Here is a 6,000-nt window from a genome sequence, read left to right as displayed (position 1 = left end):
AGTGAGATGCTTTTTACTGGAGCTACTCTTGTTTTTGCCAAAAGCAGATTCACAAATATGCCGTCGTTGGTTTCCACTCTCAAATACACGGCTGCACCATACGCTTTCTCGGAGGCGTCGCAGAATCCGTGGATTTCGACCTTTTCTGTTGGAGAAAAGGCTACCCATCGCGGTATTCGTATTTTGTCGATCTCCTTGTACGTATTGGTAAAATTTTTCCACCTGTCTAATGCTGAAGACGAAACGGATTCATCCCAGCCAGTACCCTCTAACCAGATATTTTGCATGATCATTTTCACCACGATAATTGTTGGAGCTAGCCACCCTAATGGGTCAAAGAGTTTTGCGATAGTAGATAGTATCGCTCTTTTTGTGGGCTCGGTGTTTTCTCTATAGGGTTTGCTATGAAGTAAAACTGATCGGAATGAGCATTCCACCTAATACCGAGCGCCTTTACACTACTTGAATCTTCAAATTCTAAGAAATCTTCGCTCAGTAGATGAGCTTTGGGAATACCCTGTAATATTTTACTGGAATTTGAAGTCCATTTTCGTAATGGAAAACCAGCTGAACTTAAAACCCTGGAAATTTCATCTCTTGCTCTGGTCGCAGATGCAATAGTATGCCCTCCCGAAAGAACGTCGTCGACATACATATTTTTTCGTAGGATATTTGAACCGATTGGATGAGATTTTTCGGAATCATCAGCCAGTTTAAGTAAAGTCCTTATTGCTAGATAAGGAGCACAATTGATACCAAATGTCACTGTTTTGAGCTCATACAGACTGATTTGATCATCTGGACTTGAGCGGAAAACTATTCTTTGGTATCTTGTATGATTATGATCTACTAGGATTTGCCTATACATCTTCTCAATATCGCTATTGTAGACGTATCTGAAAAGTCGCCAGCGAAGAATTAATGTTGGTAGATCAGCCTGAAGCACAGGACCAGGAAGAAGAACATCGTTCAGGCTGACACCATTCGAAGAGCGTGATGAAGCATTGAAAACAACTCTAACATTGGTAGAGATGCTTTCTTCTTTTATTACTGCATGATGTGGTAAATAGTTGTTGTTGTTGTTGTAGCGATAAGGTTGCTCCCCGCAGGCTTTGGGGAGTGTTATCGATGTGATGGTCCTTTGCCGGATACAAATCCGGTACGCTCCGGTACCATAGCACCATTAAGGTGCTAGCCCGACCATCTCGGGAACGATTTATGTGGCCACATTAAGGCTTCAGGCCATTCCCTCCCTCCCTACCCCTATGTTCCATGAGGAGCTTGGGGTCGCCAGAGCCTCGTCTGTTAGTGAAACAGGATTCGCCGCGGATAGGTGAGGTTGACAATTGGGTTTGGAGAAGCTATATATTGCACTGGCAACCTAAAAGGTTGCGCTACACAGCCCTTTGAATCTGGTATTTTAGTCGGCTCTTACGACAGGCATACCTACCGCGGGTATATTCTGATCCCCTAACCCGCTGGGGTGGTGGTAAATAGTAAGTATCGACTGCATTGGCCGATTGAATTGAATTTAATTTTGACATATTCCCCATAGTCTCGTATTCTAGTATGACTCTATTGTACTCTTTCTGTAAATCTAGATTTTTTCTAAGTCGGGTTTAATTTTTATAAAATTGAGAGCACGCTATTCTTAACGATGGACCTAGATTCATTTCTCCTGGGAATTCTCACCTGAACGGAAGCGACACAATGTATCTTCCGTCAGAATTCCGCTGCGTTGTACGTTGATACAATTCCTCACAAAATGTATCTTCTAATGTGGAGGCTTTAGCTTTCGGCGTGTCTTCGAGCTCCCAAAATGACCTTGGCTGCTTGTCTAAAGCCACTTCATTGTAAAAGGATACTCGATTATGATTGGTTGGACTGGCTGCATCAGCACGACCAGTCAGTATCCAACCAAAGACAGTTTCTTGAGCTAAAAGAGTGCTACGAATATTTTTTTTGATACCGTCTAATATGATTTGCGGATAAATATCCCCGCCCAGAACAAGATCAACTGGCTCATTCACGAAGAAACGTTTATCCGCAAGCACTAGATCAGGAAATGCTTGTTGTGTTAATGCACTAACATCGCATGTTGGCAAATTACCTGTCAAATGTGGTAGAACAAGAACTAAAGCGTCAATAGAAATTAGTGGGTCAACTGGGGACCGCAACTGAATGGCGCATGCCTCTTTCACCTGCGCAGAAACTGAATCATTGATGCCCGAAACTTGAGCATGCATCTTTCGAGTTGGCAGGTTGATTCTTCGTCTGAGTCTTTCAGTGATAAAAGAGCATTTAGATCCCGAATCTATGAGAGCTCTGGCCGAAAAATCTGTACCATTATAATGAATGGTGACGCGAGCTGTGCCTAGTAAAACCCCTTTACTGGTATTAATAAAATTTGATTTTACAGTAGTTTTATTTTGCTGCTTTTTTGTTTTGCAGATTCATTTTGAGATTGAGCTTGCCTTGAAGTGCACGGTTGCTCATCCGATGAATCTGCAGAATTATTTGCCTGTGTAGGTTTTGCCTTACTTGTCTGTAAATGCAGAAGGGTATTATGTCTTAAATGGCAGTTGCTGCAATTGTGCGCACTTGTGCATTTTGACACTGAATGCCCCGATGACAGACAGTGATTTCTTTTTATAAAAGCAAGTCTTTCATTCGTGTTCAAATTTTTGAACTTTGAACACGCATAAATTTTGTGATCATTGCTTTGACACATTTTACTAGTGCCTTTAGCCACACTTGCTTGAAAAGCGCCAAGTTTCTTTGGTGGATGTTCAGAGGCCTGCTTTGAGGTTTGTACCTTTTGAGGTTTTATACTCTTTGTACCTCTTAAACCTGAGACTGATTCTAACGTTTGAAAACGATTTGTCAGAAATCGGTCCATATCCGCCCATTTGTAGGTTTCTGTCTTGTTTTCTACGGACTGTTCCCATAGCGAAAGGGTCACATCAGGAAGCTTAGTTGAACATAAGTATGTAATAAGTGGATCCCAATTAGATATGTCAATATGATGACTTACTAACGAGGATATGCAATTATTTATGTCCCTTTGTAATATTTTTATTGAATTACCGCATTCAGTTTCGACTGATTGAAGGTTGAAAAGAATCTTTAATTGGGCGTTGACTAATATTCTCTTATTTTCATACCTGTCGCACAAATTTTTCCAAGCTATATCAAAACCATCATTCGTCAATTCGCTTTCTTAACGATTTCTCTGGCTTCACCTTGGGTTTTTTGTATAAGATAGTATAATTTTTGTACTGGCGACAGGCTTTTATTTAGAATATAAATGGCCGTGAACATGTCACGAAAAGTTGGCCATGACAAATAATCACCTTTGAATATATTGGTATCACAAGGTGCTAAGTGCAAGTTGCGTGGCGTGAAGGCAGCATCGTTCTCCTTCTCTGCCTTCTCAAATTTTTCCGCCAGGTCATTAATTTTTGTCATGCACCGCACAAAAACGGTATAGCATGATTTATTTTTCTTTCTAATTGCAGTAACGTCTTTAGCGGTAATGTCCTCGGCCACTATCAGATCATCGGAAGCAGCTTTGGCTTTATCCCACATGGACTTCAACTCCTGCTGCTGAATTTTCAGCGAATTTTTGAAGTGCTCGCTTGTGGGTTTTCTTAAGAATTCGATGTCGAATTCAATTACGGTGTCTGCTAGGTGGTTATATGCTTCCATATTGAAATTTTTTTAAAAAATTAGAAACTGAATATTTCCAAAAATATTAAATACACAGAGTCAGTGTCTTTGGAATACCCCAAAATGCTAATATAAATTAGTTAACGCTTTCCACCAACAAAATCAACCCAACAAATTAAATTAATTTCTGAAAAATTTTGTGTAAAATTAAAAACGTAAATATTTATTTTGAAACAAATAAACTCAAATTTAATAATTTTAAGAGTGATAAAACCAGTGGACTGTATGAAATAAATATATATATACGTATAAATATACGTGTTAGAACCAAAAGTAATTGCTCGCCAACCAACTATATTTATGTACGTGTGCGTGTATATATGTATGTAGCACAGTATTGATTTAAATCAAACGCAAGTGAAAAACTGAGCAAGAGTTGGAGGAAAAATGCTCCGTCCACTAAATAAATGCTCAAATTAAATTGTTTTGTTTTAAAAGTGAATTGAATGTAGAAGCTGAGTGATTTTTGTGAAACTAATTTTTCTTAAATTCAACTGTGATGAACCAAACCCAAAAGCGAGGTTAATTACACAGTGCAGTGTTGTTGTTGTGGGCTGTTAATAACAGAGCAGTGCAAGTCATATAAATGTATATTGAATTAATTTATTTTTGAAAAATTACTTGTACTTTTCTATTAAATTATTCCCAAACACTGTTTGTACAAATAATTGTGTGCAATAAAGCAACAGCGAAGACCCTTAAGCCGTGTCAAATATTATTTACCGTCGGCGGCAAGCAATACTTGATGGACAAATGGGCTATTTGTACAAAACAAACTTTGTATTTAATTTTTTCACAATATCACTCGCGCACTTTTCACTTTCACTAATTTTATTTGAATGTGTACCACTGAAATATACCACGTACCTTTTAATATTTGTAGATGTCGTTTTTGATGCAGTGGATCCAATAATATATAAACAAATGGATTGTTAGTTCCTATGTTGTTTAAGTTGATATTGCTGCTGCTATTGACATGCAATTAAATATATAAAACACTTGTTGTTTCGCAAAATGTTCGCTTATGATGGTCGCTCAATATAATATTTAAACACTGTGGTTGGTTCGCAAAATGGTCGCTGTGAAAAAACGGATTGACTGGACCAATGTCTTGGCCGGGCCACAGCTCAGGGATGGTTCCGGTCAAGATATAGTGTAGAAAAGAACAAGAAAAGTTTGGTATTAGAATTTAATTAATATAATATCTTTATTTAACATAAAGATTGTGCACAAAATTAATATATTTACAATTTTAGATTACCCTTTAGTTGGTGAAGCTGGAACTGCGGCGGGATATGTCCTTTCTCCTTGATGTGTGAAAACAAGTGAAGTAAAAAATGTATAACAGGTCAATATCGCTTGCCAGTCAAACTGTTTATTTATTCCAGCGATGTTCATTTGTATGGTTAACATAAACAGTTTGACTGGCACTGTTAACAATATAAAAAAAATGCGAGGGCGACCTTTTATGTTTTGAGTTTGGGCTGTTGGCCTAAACAATAGCCACTGTGCACCACAAGATCATGCCGACTGCTTCCTTACTGCTCCCTTAGAAGATGCGAAACCATAACAATAATAATTAAATTATAACTGTTCCTAGGGGGCGGCAACCTCCCCCTTTTGAAAAATATATAGCTAGTAGATCCTTCTAGACTATTGGCTATATGTGTGCAAAATTTCAACAAAATCCGTCCAGCCGGTTTTGCGTGATTGAGTCACAAAGACAAACGTCTGGACAAACATCCAAACAAACAAACTTTCCCATTTATAATATATATTAGAAGAATATTTGATCCGTAACAATACTACCAGTAAAGATATGGATAGTACAAAGTACAAAAGTTTAAAAAAAGGGAAATCGTTATGATCCCCATCTATTTAGTTAATTTCTAAAAAATCGTTTAGTGCCATGAAAAAATTCTTGACGAGATTTACCTGCGAGGAGATCTAGACCGAGCTTCTCTTACAATTTGCGTCGTGCTATTTTTTATTTTCCTTACAAATTGAGGGAACAAGACCTGCATATTTCTTGTCGGTTCCTGACGACATCTGCAAGGCAGATGAATTTTCACTGGGAAGCTTACAGGGTAAAAAATATTTTCGGCGTGCTTGCGAAACCACTGCCGAGGGGCGACCCCGTTTAGAAAAACTTTTTCTGACTTAAAAAGACATTTTTTTTTAATCATTTCATGTTTGGGACGTTTCCTTAAAATATATGTAAGAGCATACAAATGGGTATATAGTGTTCGGTTTCGTCCAAACTTTAACTTC

This window comes from Eurosta solidaginis, chromosome 2 (assembly GCF_040869045.1).
Source record: "Eurosta solidaginis isolate ZX-2024a chromosome 2, ASM4086904v1, whole genome shotgun sequence".
NCBI lineage: Eukaryota > Metazoa > Arthropoda > Insecta > Diptera > Tephritidae > Eurosta > Eurosta solidaginis.
This window is presented reverse-complemented; position numbering follows the sequence as displayed.